Raw genomic sequence first — 16,782 nt, 5'->3', positions numbered from 1 at the left:
TTTCCTCCCACATCCCAAAAACATGCGTGGAAGGTTAATTGACAACTCTAATTTGCCAGTGTGACTGGTTGTTCGTTTGTATGTGCCCTGCGATTGGCTGGCAAGCAGTTCAGGGTGTACCCCGCCTCCTGCCCGATGATAGCTGGGATGGGCTCCAGCACGCCCGCGACCCTAGTGAGGAGAAGCGGCTCAGAAAACGGATGAAGGGATGGAAAACGTTCCAGAAAAGCCTTGTGCCCAAAACAAAATAAACGTCAGTGTCGGCCAATAGCAATGTGTGTGGCATGTTACACATACACAATCTTTAGTATATAAGATTATACCTTTTGTAATTTGTATTATTTTTCAACTGGCTTATTTAAAAAAAAAAACATTTGAGTTTTTCCTTTAGAATTTTGAAATTGTATTTTATGATTATGTTTTGTGTATTTGATACTTTTATCCATCCATCCATTTTCTCAGCCGCTTCTCCTCACGAGGGTCGCGGGGCGTGCTGGAGCCCGTCCGTCCCAGCTATCATCGGGCAGGAGGCGGGGTACACCCTGAACTGGTCGCCAGCCAATCGCAGGGCACATACAAACAAACAAACATCCGCTCTCACATTCCCACCTACGGGCAATTTCCATTGTAGTTATTCATCACTCATTTTTATCTATTTCGTATTTTTGTAATTTATTTCTATTTAATTATGTTTTAGTTCCATATTTGTATGTCTGTAATACAACAACATAATAATAATAGTGTAATTTAAACTTTTTTTTTTCACTACAGAGGACTGCCTTCATGACCATTTACTGTATGCCTTGTACAGTGGATACCGTGACCACACTGTTCAAATGCCCATTTTTTTGTGATATAACCAAATGACCAAGACAAATCATTTCAAAACTTTTTCCCCCATTGTGGCCTTTAACCTGTACAATTTTATTCAATGTTTTAAAAAAAATAAAAATAAAATCTTTTCGAGAGGAAAAGTAAGAGTATTTATATGTTTTAGATTTATATATAAATATATTTATATATAAATAATTGAATTGGGCCCCACTTTCAGCTGAAGAAAAAGTGCCCCAAAGCATGAGGGTGCCACCACCATGCTTCAATTTATGCTTCGTTCTTTTGGTGATGAGCAGTGATTTTTGCGCCAAACGTGCTGTCCCTTGGGGAATCACGGCCAAAAAGACGTTCACAAAATTTCTCAAACACGTGAGAAAATATATACACCCTCTTAAAAAAGCCAAAGAAAAAGCAAAAGTCGTAAAAGAGACCGCGAGGCGAGCACGCTGATGACGAGCGTCACTTGAAAAGCGTCCGATGCCAAACGTATTAGCCCCCCTGCTCCTCCCGAGGCCGGCGGCTGCGTAAACGGCAGCCGTGTCCCTGTGGCTTTTGTGAGCGGAGAAAGAGGGTCAGGACTCAGGGCCGCTCCGGCACACGTGTCGTGTTTACAATTTGGAGCAGAGGAAGCGCATACGTTTATATGATACGTGACCTCCTGCAGGGTGGCTGCGTGGCTCAGGGCGGATAACGGAGTGTTCTGGGAGGAAAGAAATGTCAGCTTTTTTTTTTTTTCACACAAAAGAGACTTGACCTGCTTTTTATGCACTAGTTACATCTTTGAATGGTTGCTTTTTAATTGATGAATTGAAATAACCTCAAAGCAAAAGCCTCCTTCGCTCCTAAGCTTCCATCGTTAATATTGCTGAACACGGGGGTGTCTAAACTTTTCCCACCGAGGGCCACATCCAGCAAAATCGAACGATGCTAAGGCTACTAGAAATTTTTTCGTCTTGTAGGCACTAGACACACTAAAACCAATCCATCAAGCAATTAATTATATGTTGTTTTGATGTATATCGTAGTTATTTTGCTGCTCGGTGAATTTTTCTGGATCTTAGGTTCGTCCCTGTCCTGCGCAGCTGCCAAATACCATCTCCACATTCCGAACCAAAATGGGAGCAATTTGTCTTAAGATGGCAAATTTTAAAGCATTTACTGAAAGATCATTAATGTGATGTGTTTACAAGTTGAAACTGAACACGGAGCAGAAAGCGGAGGAAGTCATTTTTGCTTCTGAAATGGAAACAACTTTATTCACTGAGAAATGCTATTTTTATCTTTGCACATCTAGAAAAACTCTGGATAAAACCAATTCATCAGTAATATGAATAGTTGTGGTTGTCAGGGGCGTCGCACGCATGGAGAATGTGGGTGTCGCCTCCCCCCCACTTTGTCAACTCCCACACATTTCACGTTGCCCACCCCCACTTTGTTTTTTTTTGTTTTTTTTTTAAATAACGGTGCGCACCATGTCAAACATTGTTTTTAGTATATGCCGGCGCCCGCCTAAAAATAGACGGTGGGCTGCAAATGGCCCCGGGCTGTATTTTGGACACAATATGCCTTAGCACATTGAATACAGTAGGAGAAAAGTGGCTGATTGCTATTAAAACAAAAATGCAAAATTGGAAAAATATTGAATCTATCTATATGGATACACACTTGCCTTAGTTTTTTTTGTGACATCTAAAATTAATACACAAATAATGAATAAAGAAAATCTAACCATTAATAGTTATTTTGTCTTATTTTGACAGTCCATTTTGTTGTTGTTGTTGTTTTTGTCTTGTTGTTCAAATCATGTGTTTTATTGTTTTTGATTTAAAGAATACCTTTGGAAAAGCCCACTTCCCTTTATTTTTTTCTACCCAAAATTACCATACAAACATTATAAATCTTTTGTAGATTTAAAAAAATTTTTTTTTAATTTATTTTCATTAAATAGTTGCTTAATTAAGGGTAATTTTTCCTCAAGTGTCTGAAGGAAATTCAATGTTTTCAAATTATTATTGTTTTGTTGTGTTATTCAAATTAAAAACAATCCTTTTTGTTCATTCAAGGGAAACTGTAATAGCTCCTGCTGACAACTCAGAAAATAAAAATAAAAAAATCCCATTTAACGTGGGAAGAGGGTTATAGCTCCAATTTGTTGTACTTACCAAGCGTATATTATAATATTATTTATATATTTGTCCTGTGGATTAAAAGAAATTTCAAAAAAAGTTCCTAGATGGTAGTCATTACTTCATTTATTTGGATGTCTGTGCTCCTGCTATTATAATCATTAGCCAAATTCACTATTTCTTTCAAGCTCATCATGTAAAAATCAATGCATCTTTTTTTTTTCTTTTACCAGCATTTTTAATTCTTTTTAAAATCTTTTTTCTTTTTTCCCCCCCAAAATGTAAAAGTATGCTCCAGCTTTAACATTCGCTGCCTTCCACTGAGTGTTTCGCACACAGCTGAGCGTCCCACTGAGACCGTCGCTCCATTGGTGTGAATTACTAACGTGGGTGGGAGGGCAGCAGCAGCGCGGCAGCAGACACCCTGGTGGGCGTTAATGTTTATGTTCACTGAATTATTCACGTCCTCTGGGAGCCGCAGATTATCAAGAATTAATGTCGACAACAAAAAGAACCTTAATAGGACATGTAGCCACTCTGTGTGTGTGTGTGTGCCAACATTCCTAACTGTCTGCACAACTTTGTCTTAGCTTTGTCTGCTTCGCTGGGTTCTGTGTGAAAGGCAACGGCGGACAAACGGCAGCTCTACTTCCAATGGTGCAGGATCACTTTGTGAAAGAGGCGACTGCCTGTAAAAGCAAGTACGCTGGTACCTTGACTTACTTCCGAGGTTTTGGACTTGAGAGTTGTCGCATGTCGCCGTGTGAAAGTGTGCTCAGTTGCGCCGCTGTCGCAATTCACACCTGCTTCTGTGTGAAAGGCAAATATTGATAAATGAAATACATTTACAGTGGCACCTTGAAATCGGAGTGACCTGACTTATCGGTCTTTCGAGATACGAGATATTTTTTTGCTTTGACGTGCGAGTGCAGATTTGATATATGAGCGTTGTATGGTGGCAGGTGACTCAACTCACTTCACAACAAGTGTCAGTTTGGTAGATATAATTACCTTATTAGCTGTTTATTGCCAATCTAAAATGAAGGTTAGAATGAAGGAGAATTACACTTTGTGTATTTAAAACAACTACATAACCTCCACAAGGTTAACACTAACATAGAATTGGAACCACCATAGGCACAAGCGCTAACAATTAGCATCTTTGTCGCCGGTATTGTTACCCTTGAGGCTATGTATATCTGAACCTAAACGGTGGAGCAACACATGCAGAACGATGAAACAGTCACACGCATATATTCTTTATCTTCTGCGAAGAAGGACTAATACTATTGCCACACTGAGATGTCGGTAGAGGAGCTGAGCTTCCAGTACAGTATAGCCATATATCTGTCTTATACCGCCCCCAGGTGACCAAGGTGCACACACCAAACTCAAACGCAGCAGCATAATTTTCATTGAAGGACATTTTATGCTTGAAAAAAAACTGTGTTCCACTACGTTTACAATGCGTTTAAAAAGTGTGCTTGAATAACTTTCAATGTGATTCAAGCTCGTGAGTGGGGTATTTTAAAGCTTCAAGATTTTTATACGGTCTCTGTCTATCGCGGGTGGGCCTGGAACATAACTCCCGTGATGAACGGGATCACAGTAGCTGCCAAGTGAGCGATGTGCTTCATGTTTTCTTCCGGTTTCACTTTCTGATGGTGGAATGTGCAAATAAAACCAGCTCCAGTTGTACTCTCCTTGACGTCCTCCTTCCAACAAAGGACGTGATCTGACATCTGGAAATCAGCGGCCGTTGCTCCAAGAGGTCTACCGTAAATAGCGCGAGGCCGCCACAGGGCAGAACCCACATTTCATTACGCAATCCTAATTAATCTCCGCAGGAAGCCGCGCATGCTTGTAATTGATTGACTCATCGCCACGACCGCGATACACGTCCAGACATTAGCAGTGCGCTAAGTGCCAATTTCACGCTAGCTTTGAGCGGCTCCGGACATTGCGCTGTTTTCAAAGTGAATTGTCAGGTGCTAAGACGGAGCCCTCTCTAATGAGGCGGCTGTTAATCAGCGATTCATTAATGCTGTTGTATTAAATCCTGAGGGGACGTTGCTCAGATTTATAATCTATTAAGGACTTTGATTAAATGTGTCGCAGGTCTGCTTTTGTAGCGTTGACTCTGGAGACAAATTGGCCTTTAGTGCCAAATTACTCGAATTTGTCAATCATGATAGAATGGCAAAAAAATAGGCCCTCTCAGAGAGACAATTTAGAAGTAGTCCAGTTTAGTCTGTTTCGCTACAGTACACATTTATTGTCAGAAATTGCAGTTGTGTGCCATAGCAATTTGTGCATGATGGTTTTCTCGGCTTTCATCTCATCTCCTTGTTTTGTTTTTGTGTTTTCCCCCCTTCTGTCTCCTCTTGAGCAGGTAAAGTACATGCTCAATGGGTTTTAGTCTGGAGATTGTCTTGGCCAGACTAAAACCTTCCATTTATTGACCCCCATAAACTCCTTTGTTTGTTTGTTAGTGTCATCATCTCAAGCCAGGTCCGTTTCCCTTAGGGGATCGTATATTTCTTCTTTTCAAGTTTTTTTTTTTTTTTTCAACACCATCGGCTACTTAAATCACAAGGAGTCCAGCATTGTCTTAAAGGGTGACAGCGTTCTCCCACGCACATTAATAATCCGTAGGTAGTTCACGTTAAATTCAACATAATTAAACCTCTTGTCACAAAAGCACAGCTTGCTGCTTGATAGCAACTTCGGCCTTTGTACCAGGTAAAATACATGCTCTATAGGGTTCAAGTCTGGGGATTCACTTGGCAAGTTTAAAACCTTCCAATTCTTCCCCCTGATGAAGTCATTTGGTATGGTTGGTGTGTTTTGCTGCGCCACGGTAGTCCTTTCCCGGATGGATAAATGGCGCCGTTTCATAAAACGAAAGCACCAAGATGGACCTCATTGAAAATGTTCGATTTTCATTTCTTCTGCAGGCGTTATTGCCCTCAGTCGAATGGTGACTGTAGAGATGCTTCTCCCGGTTGTTCTTTGCTCATTAATCCATTAATTCACCTCGCCTTGTTTCAGCGGAAACTCAGCTTCGTTTTCCTGCTTCCTCCACTTGCGAACCATGGATTCGTCGATCTTGAATTGTCCCGCGGCTGCTCGATTCTGTAAGAGCAAAATGTAAGACTTTTAAGTGTGCCTTATTGTCGTGAAAATACGGTAATTTTCTCCAGCCGAGTCTTAGTTTGTCATTTCTAACCGTGAAACCGACTGCTTTGTGCTTTCTTTTTTTCAAAATGTCATTATCTGGCAGAAAAGAAGCCAAAATTATATCTATAAGTAAAGAAGTTGTCCCTGACACTTATTTGTCACAATACGCTTACACTTTCAACTGTTGGTTTCAACACCACCCGCTACTTAAATCATAGTCTCCAGCAATGGCTGGAAGGGTGACAGATTTTCAATGTGGCTGCCATTATTAATATTCCTCATATATTTCAAGTTAAAATTCAACATAATTTCACCCCCTGTAATAAAAGCACTGAAAAGGCCCAAAGCCAAACAAGACTAACGATAAAAGTCCTTATGAAGTCTTAGCTGATAAGCAGTGAGGAAAATCCAAATCCAAACGTGTAAGCTTCTTCACACAGTGGCTTCATAGACAACGTGTATTTCAATATCGACAATCAGGAGTTATTGTTTGAGGGCGAGCGCATATGTGACCTCTAACGCTGGCTGACAGCAAACATAATTCAGCCTCGGTGACGGGAAGTGCATATGAGGTGTAAAAGCGTCTATGATGGATGGCGAGGATGTGGAAGAAGCGCTGGGGGAGGGGGAAAGCGGGATCGACAGTTAGCGGCGTTGCGAGTGGATTTGATGGGGGGCGGGTGTAGTGAGGAGCCCCCCGCCCCCAGAGGGTGAGGAGGGGGGGATGCTCACGAGCAGATGTTGTAATAGCAGCCTTGTGATGAGCCCTGTTAGCCTCATGAATGGGACGTTGCATGAGAGCCTCGCGTGAGCACAGAGGCCTCCAACCGGCCGTGGATGCACTCGCTCAGCTCATTAGACGTGAATGTGTGTGTTTTTCTATGCCAGACAAACTTTTTAAGTCAGACCCTAACCTCTAAAAAGCTCATTTGAAAAACATCACGTTCATTCATGCAAACATGCTCAAAATAGTCAAAGCTATTGTAGAAGGAGAAGACTTTTTGGTTATCTCTGAGCACCCCCCCCCCCCCTCCCCCCACACACAAATTCTTGGGAATTCCGGTTCTATGGCAATGCGACATGTAAAGCTGACAACACTACGAGGGATGTCCCGATCCACCTTTTTCACTTCTGATCCGATACCGATATTGCAGCCTTGAGTTTTACCCGATACCGATATGGGTCTGATCTGATTTCAGCAGTAATCGTACATAATTTACTTATTTTTTAGTATGGAATGTTAGAAAAGGTTTGATCGAGGGATATTACTCAGACAGCAATAATCAGCAACAGTGGATATGAGAAAAACTGACCCATTTATTAGTAACCAATGGGCTACATAAAATAATTGCTGTGTACGTCTTGACCTCTGAGGGGCAGTGTGATACACACAATAAGATACACACTTGCAGTAACAAAGAAAGTAGAGGTCACGATCAAATATTGTTACTATAACTTATTTTTCGCAGAGTTTGAATAATATGTCAGAGAGTATTGTTACATTGTCTCTTTGTATTTGTTTATACAGACTTTGTGTACCAGTATTCATTATTTTGAGAGATATAAGAGCTGCGAGTTCAATGCTAATTTTCGTTAGCATGTCAATGGGGTTTTCCATTCATTGTTAGTTATGAGCTAGCAATTTTTGTGAACAAAAACGAAGAAAGAAACTTAAGTCTGTGATGTATCTGAACATTCAATAGGTGTAATTCTTTTGTTATGTCTGTTCAGTTTTATAGTGAACTTCAACTAGAGTGTCAATAAAGTACTTTAAGCAAGCAACATTCACTCTTACTCCTTGCTACTATGTTAGCACCTTAGCAGCCTGTTGTTGCGATAAAGTGCTGGCGCGGCGCATGGAATGGACTGCTTGTATAAGAGCTGTAAAATCTAAGATTTTTAAATCCCGATCCTTGTTTTTTTTTTTTTTTTTGCTGACATCGGACCAATTTCCGATTTCAAAGATCGGATCGAGACACCCCTCAACAATGCACTCCCTCTCGTCTGCCCTCTGGCCCGCCGTGACACGGACATACATGACTCGGCCTCAAAGCGCACCCGCGCAGAGCCTTAATGGCGGCGTGCCTATTGTCGACTGCGCGGAACGGGAGGGGGGCGTGGCCTTGCGTTTCACTCCGCACCGCGTTTATGTGCATGCGTGCTGCGCGCGTGTGTGCGTCCCGTGTAACAATCCGCTAAGTCATCTCTCATCATCGCTCTTTTAGACAGCAGAATGGCCCCTACAGTGTGGATCGAGGCGGAGAGCTGCAGCTGCTGCTACACACACACACACACACACAAACACACACACGTGCACACACACACACACGTGCACGTAGAGAGTGAGCTGCCCCTCCCTGTTTGTCTGATGCTTTGCTTTGCTTTAATAGCAAGACTGATGCCATTTAAATCTTTCGCTTCAATTCCCGGGATGCAAATGCAGCTGCATAAGTGGGTTAGTCAAGTCTCTGGCTGACACACGGTAGGGGTGCCGGGGGAAGGGGCTGGTCAGTGAACGCAGCACGCCAAGCTCCCCTTTGCTGTTTGGAATGGGAAGTTGCCGCTGGAATTTGGTGGAATTATATTTTTTTTCTGTGTATGTGTGTGTGTGTTCGACAGGAAACATTTAAAGTCCGTTAATAATGTACAAACACGCACATATGCAAGGCCTGCTAACAATACATGACAATGCAAATTCCAACTTTAAATGCAATGCACGGATGATATGCAAAATAAAAATGAGGCTGTGTGTAGTTCTAGCAAGGATTTTTTTTAAAATTGTAATTGTTATTTAGCAAAAGCCTTTTTTTACAAGCCTAAGAAGAAGAGTGTCAGTCAATTTTGAAGGTTAAACATGACATTGACTTTCACCTTAATGACATTTTCTCAAGGGGGTTACAAGGTCAAAAAACTTTTTGCAACAAACCACAGTGAGTCACACGTCAAATTAAAGCAGTAACGAAAGCTTCCTAAAAAAATTACATCATTTGAACAGTATCTTTTCATATGATAACATTATGACCGAAAGATGTGTCCATTGCGAGTGTCCAGCGCTCATCTACAACTGTTTTAGTTTTATACTGCCTTTGTATTTTATTTTTACCGATACACTCCCGGTACAAAAATGCACGTTTTCTCCAAGAGCGCAGCACAAATGAACTCCCTCAACTTTTTTATCGGCAATCTCATTTCCATTGTTTGCAGTTTGCTGCAATTAACGGTTCCATAAACACAACACCATAAAAGAAGATGGCTAATAAACACGTGGTGTGTCATAAAAAAATGCACAGCCAGCCCTAAGAAGCGATACAAATTCAAACGTGCGCGCTCTAATCCCACTTTAATCCTCCATATGCCATTTCACCGCATACACAGCGATAGGATGGCAGCCGCTAATAATGCATATTTGGAACGATTTCATGCGCCTTGAATGAAGTCGTCGCTAATCCTCGTCCGTGCCGAGTCATCAAGGTGAATGAAGCCTCCGTATGATTTGCCGGCTATTATTAACACGCTAACGGGCTCGTGGAAGACACGGAACGGGCGCCAGTGCGCATCCAGGTGTGCCATATTGGGCAGCAAAGGAGGCCTCGGGCACCCAACTGTCAGACGGGAGCAGAGAAACACTGGGCCCGCTCTGCTGCAGAATGTGAATAACATGAAGACACGCGCACACACACACACACACACACACACACACACACTCCTTGTGTCCTCCAAAGCTGTGACCAAAGGCAAAGGTCTTTCTGCACATGTGGACACGCATGCACTTTTTGCGCAAGACACAACAAGGAACATCTCATTCTGACTCACTCCGACACGCACGCACGCACGCACACAAGTATAAAAAGTACAAGAAAAATTGATCCTCTCCTCCATTTTTGTTCTGAATCGTGTTTTAGGATCAACTTGCTCACTAACTAGGGCCCGACCGATATGGATTTTATTTTATTTTTTGCGGCCGATGCCGATTACGATGTTTGGCAGAATAAAATTCAGATAATCGATTAATTTTAAACGTTTTTAATGAAGGAAATAACTAAATAATAATAATATGTTTGAATACATTTTTTTGAATTATGCTTTTGCACACCACTGCAAGGAAAACGTTTGGTGAACTTTGAGATCTGACGAGTCAGAGCGAGAAATTGGATTTGTGCTGCAGTGGCCACGAAGTCAAAATGCAAATACAATATATTTTTTCAACATTTAAAAGATGCAAAGCGACAGAACTCTGCTGGAACTGTGACAAAAAATCAAAACAAAACAAAAACACACAAAACCATATGTGACACGTTTTAAACAGTGATTTCAAATAAATAAAAAAAAAAAAAAAAAAAAAAAGATGAAATTCGATTAGGATGACTTTCATCACTTGCTGCAAATGAACTGTTCATCACAGCAGGCCGTTAAAGCAGATTGAGCCGGAGTCACATCAAAAGGAGGCCAGGCCATCAGATTATGGGAGGTTATTATTCCAGAGACGTATCGCAAACGTGAAATCTGAGAACCAAATCATCTTCCTCAACTTCACACGGATGGAAGTCCCCGCAAATTGCTCCAACACATTGCCGGCGCCTGTGCACTTTGAGTGACACCGGATGAAGTTAAAGAGGATTGCCCCGGCCAGGATGTGTGAAAGGCGGAAATAAGGAGCCGGGCGGAGATAGCGTGCCGCCCTAATTTGAGCCACCAGCACTAGTGAGTGGATTTAGAGCAAATCAAACGAACATCTCTTATTGTTCACGGCTCTGCGTGATTAGCAGTCGATGAGCGGGGGAAGGGAGGAGAAGGGGAGTTGAAAGTGAAGAAGGGGGATTATGGGTTAGCGCTCACTGGACTTGGCGCTTGACATAAAGCATTTAAGTCAAGAAGTGCCTTTCTGGATACTTTTCCAACTGGTGTCCTGACGTGACTCTTTGCAGGAAGCAGCAGTCGCCGCATTCATAGTGCTATGTGCAAATCTACGTGGAAACATTCGCTCTTTGTTCGGCTCTCGTAGCCACAGATTCAACTTCTTCTGGTTGTTAGTACAACCGCCAACAGCGCAACAAGTTTCCGAGCTGCGCAAGGACATTTTTCAATAAATTCAAATTCAATGTGAATTAGGGCTGGGGGGAAAATAAATAAATAAAAATTCTGCCTGGAACCATGTTTGCGCTGCCGGAACCAATGTTTCACACAGACATTTAGTGCAGACGGACGCAGTGTTGGGTCACTGATTAACTTTGCCAAAAACAACAGAGGAGCATCTCTTAGTGATTTTGAAGACACTATTAGATGTATGAGTGAGCAGAATGGCAGTTAGCATTTTTTATTTTTTTTACCTAAAATGGTAATCGCAACGTGCTAATGCTAATCGCGAATACTAACCGTTTAGCAAAAGGCTGATTTTGTTGTCTCAAATTCTGTACAGTTTATACCATACATTCAGTACCAACATATGCAGTTAAAGAAGTCCAGCTCTCATATATGAGAATATAATGTTAGTAGTAAAAAGATTTTTTTTGTGGGGGGGGGGGTTGGCAATTGCTCAAGTACTTGCTGTACAAAATATCTACAGGATAATCGACTCTTAAAAAGATTTGATCGTGACAGCCCTTATTTGAACTGAATGAAAATGTGTTTTTGTTTTTTTCTTAATGTTACAAAAAATTTGGGAAATGAGTGCAGTTTTTTGGGGGGGCTTGAGCAACTGTCCCCAAAAACATCTGTGCACGTGCCTGACCTCCACCAACAACCGTCCTCGCCCATCCCGCCTCCGCTGCCCCCAGCCGTGACCCACTTTGCAGGGGGATGATGGTGGTAAGCGAGGGTCCATTGTTGAGCGCCACAAGACGCTCTGCCTCCTTGTCATCCCGCCGCCTTTCGCACACCGGAGGAGCTCGCACTCGGGCGGGCGCGCCACTAACGGACGGATCGTTGCTTTGAGGTGAAGGGTGAAGGATGGCGGGGGAAGAGGAGGAGGAGGAGGAAGAGTAAGGAGGGAGCAAGTGAGTATGCCGCTTTGGTTTTTCTTCTGGCTCGTGGAGAACTTTTCATGTCGTGCCTCGTGGAGTCCAAGGCGCAGATGCTGCCCCCCCACACAACATATGGAGGCGCATTGCCTTCGGACAGCGTTAATGAGACAACTTTGACTTTCCTACCACGCACACATGCAGCATCCTCATCTCTTAGAAAAGAACATGTTTTTTGTGGTTGTTGTACAGGTCCCCAATTGGGGGGCATTTCTGTTTGTTACACTGTTGAATTACCATCCCTTCATCCCTCCTTTTTTGTCCACTACAGCTGATGAGGGTTAATGGATGTGTAATGATGATCAGCGATGATAACTTGAAGTTTATGCACATGTTTGTACTCACTGAAAGGAAGGAAAAAAAATTGCTTTCTGAACTGAGATGGTTGTCCTCTGTGGATGTTTTTTTTTTTTTTTCGCAGACCAACTTGGAGCAGTTCAACTTGATTTGTGCAGTCTGGCTTTGATGTTTGGCTGAAAAAGTGCATGGTTTTTTTTTTTGCTTTTTTTCCCCATTTGGGGATACTGTTTTTTGGAGGGGCTCTGGAAAAGGTACAAACAGACCAATTACTACTACATTAGTGTTTTACTGACTACCTACTACTATTTGGTCTTGGAGTGTAATACTGCTGCTCCTAACAAAACAGTATGATGCATACAACTCAACGAATAAACATGCTGTTAAATGAACACCTCTTTGAATCACAGTTTTAATCATAAACAAGCATTATTGTTTTTTGTCAAGGCAGCATGTTTTTGCAAGTGTACGTAATATTGTGGATGGTGGAGTGGAGATGTCATCATTTACTTTGTTCAGATTGGTTGAAGGCCAAATGATCATTCACCAGTGTGTCGTAAATATTCAGCGGCGTGTTCTTCAGACAAAACTGCTGCTGCTCTTTGCAATGACACGCTTCTTCTTCTTCTGACCTGACACTTTTATGCGAGTATTATTGTGGTTTAGCCGCATGACAGATGACTCTAAGTCTTTCCCCGCCACGGCCCAAAAACATTTTTACATTTCCCTCTTTGCCACTTGAGGCTTTTTGTCATCACATTGCACCAATGCACCAAGAAGAAGTATATTAAATTGCAATAATTGCTCAATTAAATTTGAATATTCACATGTTAATTCATTTTATACTATTTTCTTCAAAACAATTTGCATTTAAAATTTTCATTAAATTTATAGCAATTTATATTGACTATTGAGATGTTTATTTTTTTAAATAATTTTTAAATAAATCATCAAACATTGAAATATTTACAATGTCTAAATTGAATTAAATGTTCTATATTTTTTAATTTAGAAGTGTTTAGACTATGTCATTGACCAGAACATAAATCCTTTAAGCATTTTAATTTCTTTAATTTCATGAATTTGATCAAAATGTGATGTAATTTAATGTAATGGATTTATATCAATAGCAATATCAATGTATTCATTTAGATTTTTATTTGTATCATATTAAAATAAATTATCAAAACATTGTATTTAATTTTTTAGTATTCTTTTAATTGAATTTAAATTAATATCGTTTTACTTTAGAAGTCTTTAGACCAGAGTCGACCAGAACATAAATCCTTTAAAATATTTTCATTTTTTTATTTAATTGTATTCAATTAATTCAATCGAAATATAATTTAATTAAATCAAGATTTATAGCATTTCATATATATTAACTAATATTTATTTGTATCATTTTAAAATAAACTAAAAGCATATTTATTTTTATACATATAAAATATTTACAATTATTTTAATTAGATTTATATAAACATACTGTATTTTTACTTTAGAGGTGTTTAGACCAAATCATCGACCAGAACAGAAATCATTTAAAGCGTTGTCACGGCGACAACAGAGCACTGCAGTTATTATGTGATTAATAATGAGTCAGGGCGAGCTTGAGATATACTGTAATGTCTAGTGTGTGAGAGTCAAATATGATCAGCAAAATATGAAATAAATTAGAAACAGCTCTCAGAGTGACACAATCGACACAAACTACAACTATAATAATAAACATTCAGTCCATTATCTTTGTAAAGCTATACAGTCATATCCTTTGTTATGCCATTAGAATATGCAAGTGTACCTAATGAAGTGTCCGGGGAGTGTGCACGCACCGGAGAAACAAACAAACGAATAAACAAGCAGGAAGTCACCATGAAGGCATTTGAACATGAACAAATTGTTGTTCGTAATAGCTTATTTAACATCGTTTTGTCTCATACGCTTTGCATGACCAAGTCAAGTTCAAGCAGGGGCTAATGAAGCCGTTAGCCTGACATGGTCTCATTAGAGCTTTTTAAAAAACCATTTGCACCGCGTTCATTATCCTCGCTGCCCCTCAGCCGCCCGTCTATTCATGATAACAGTGTGCATTTATATATGTACATGCATCTGCATGTAATAGAGCCTGGCAGGCATATGAAATATTTAACTAGACAAATAGTTTACTTTTTTTTTTTTTAACTCACTTAGCAACTCATTTCACTGCAAATAGTTTTTAAAAATCTGTGTATTGTATTTTACAAATCCCTCTATATAATACATGAAATACCTATTTTTAAATGCTGCAGATATTAGAAACCAAGACTTTTAACTAAATAAAAATATGTTATGCTGTAATATCTGTAATTCATAGCTTTATTGTTGTGTTAAGTAAGTTCTTTTATTCATTATATATTTCTCAAATTAATCACTTATCTGAATTTCATTCTGCCAAATATCGAAATTGGCAACGGCCTCAGTAAATTCGACAACCTATGTGTGCCTCCAGCGTTTGTGACACAATGTCCACCAAATTGATGTTCGCATTGGTATAAGAGTAACGCAGTCGCTGTTGTGTTGTGTTACTGTGTTGCTGACTCACGCCGCCACTAACTTGACACGCTGAGTCAGCTTCTTTAGCCCCCGACTGACCCCACAAGCTCCCGCAGACGCAAATAGGATGCGAAAGCAAAACGCCAGGTTGTATGACGCATTCGGAACAGCAGGCGAGCGTGAATGGATGGAGCACCTCCTTTGGTCAGGAGGTGCTATGACACCTCCTTCTGTGCTTATGTTCTAGGCAGCGGAGGCACATCATTTTACATGAGAAAATGTCACCATACAACACCAAACAAAAATCCTATAGAAAGTATGTATACTGAAATGGTGGTCTGCGTACTCAGTAAGACATCGGGATCTGTTTTGTTGAACACAAAGCTATTATTCTGTTACATGAATGTCTACAGGTGGATACACAGGTTAATTTAATTCACCGCCAGCCTTCCCAGTTAACATGGACATTTGACTTCCAAAGCCGTCAATGGCAGTGAACGTGTTGATTGTTCAGCTGTGTTGCCCTTCTCTCTAAATAAAATAATAAAAAAGAAAGTAGCCACATCGAGCTGCATCTAACTTTTCTAACCACGAATAATTTGAGCAATTTTGTTATTTCAGAACTGCGTAGCAATGTCATAGCGCTTCACATTAATCAGTACCCAAGTACTACTACTTTTAAGTTTGAAAAAGGTCGGTGACTCCTGATTTAGTCTTTAATGAAGCTAACACACATTTTTTGGAATGTGGGAAAGCCACGCAGGCACGACTCTTGAGTCGGCTCGTGAGTCGAGATGCTAACCCAGAGCCTCATGACTCGGAGGCAGATAGGCTAACTGCTAGCGTCCATTGCACCAAAAAACATGCCTCAAATTGCATATTATAGTGCTCATTTACTGTACACCATTAGGTACACATGCAGACTCTAATAAGATCGAATACCTCATCAAGAAGTCTGCCTTTTACGTAGATAATAATACTCAGTGCTAATTGTACTTTTTCTTCATCTTGAAAAACAATCGTCAGGGGGGTGAATGGAATTGTTCACTTTATTCCTTGTTGTTTTGTTGCTCTTTAGGATTGAAACGTAAATTTGCAGGTAAAAACACAAAAAAGTGGGAAGGCGCCATCGGGATGGTCGACTTTCAGTCTAGGGTAGCTAGAGCTGCCCCTGTGTGGGATCACATTTGATGGTGAAGGGGTACCTAATGAAGTGTCCAGGCAGTGTAAAATAGGGTATTTAATTAACAAACCCTGGTATAAATCCTTAAATATTATGTTATATGCACAATATAGCTATATGCTACCAGTAGATTAGCATGACCACAACATGGCAGGCTAACAACTAACTGATAAAGTCATGTTTTCATCATCAAGCAATATTGCTGAAACACTGGACAATTCATTTTTATGGCTGAGAAGAGAATTGTGACCTTGTAGAGAATGTGTTTAAATGACACAGATTAGCTTGAGAATAAAGCGCCCGCTGTGCCTGTTTGTCACTGTTTCAAATGTGACAGTGGACAGGAGAGATTTGCATCATTTGAAAATGCGTCCATTTTAAACACATCACGGCGCCAATCCCTGCCATTATTCCAAATACTCACTTTGTACGCAGAGGATGCGGCCCATCAAAACAGCCGTTTAACCTTTTGCGGCCTGCAGTAAAAGGGACAACACAAAGAGTTATGTAAAGACAATGACAGAGCAGTATGGACTCACCGTGCGTTTGTATCACAACTCACAACTTGTCGCGCGTCCTCACAGTGCGAGCCGGGGGAGCGCACACGTAAACG

General features: G+C 40.7%; 1 protein-coding gene across 2 annotated transcripts in view; it reads left to right on the top strand.

Moving 5' to 3' along the window:
• Window positions 1-16,782, top strand: part of gjc1 (gap junction protein gamma 1) — a 36,865-nt gene that overhangs the window by 12,705 nt on the left and 7,378 nt on the right. The window contains exon 1 of one of the 2 annotated variants that reach the window (XM_061699850.1): window positions 12,098-12,133. The exons of the other annotated variant lie outside the window; for it this stretch is intronic. The gene's annotated coding sequence lies outside the window, so the exon portion shown is untranslated. Of the gene's footprint in view, window positions 1-12,097; window positions 12,134-16,782 lie in introns of those variants that run through there. 2 annotated transcript variants of the gene reach the window in all.

Source organism: Phycodurus eques, chromosome 16 (genome assembly GCF_024500275.1).
Source record: "Phycodurus eques isolate BA_2022a chromosome 16, UOR_Pequ_1.1, whole genome shotgun sequence".
Classification (NCBI taxonomy): domain Eukaryota; kingdom Metazoa; phylum Chordata; class Actinopteri; order Syngnathiformes; family Syngnathidae; genus Phycodurus; species Phycodurus eques.
Note: the sequence above shows the minus strand (reverse complement) of the source record. Positions and strands in the feature narration are given on the sequence as shown.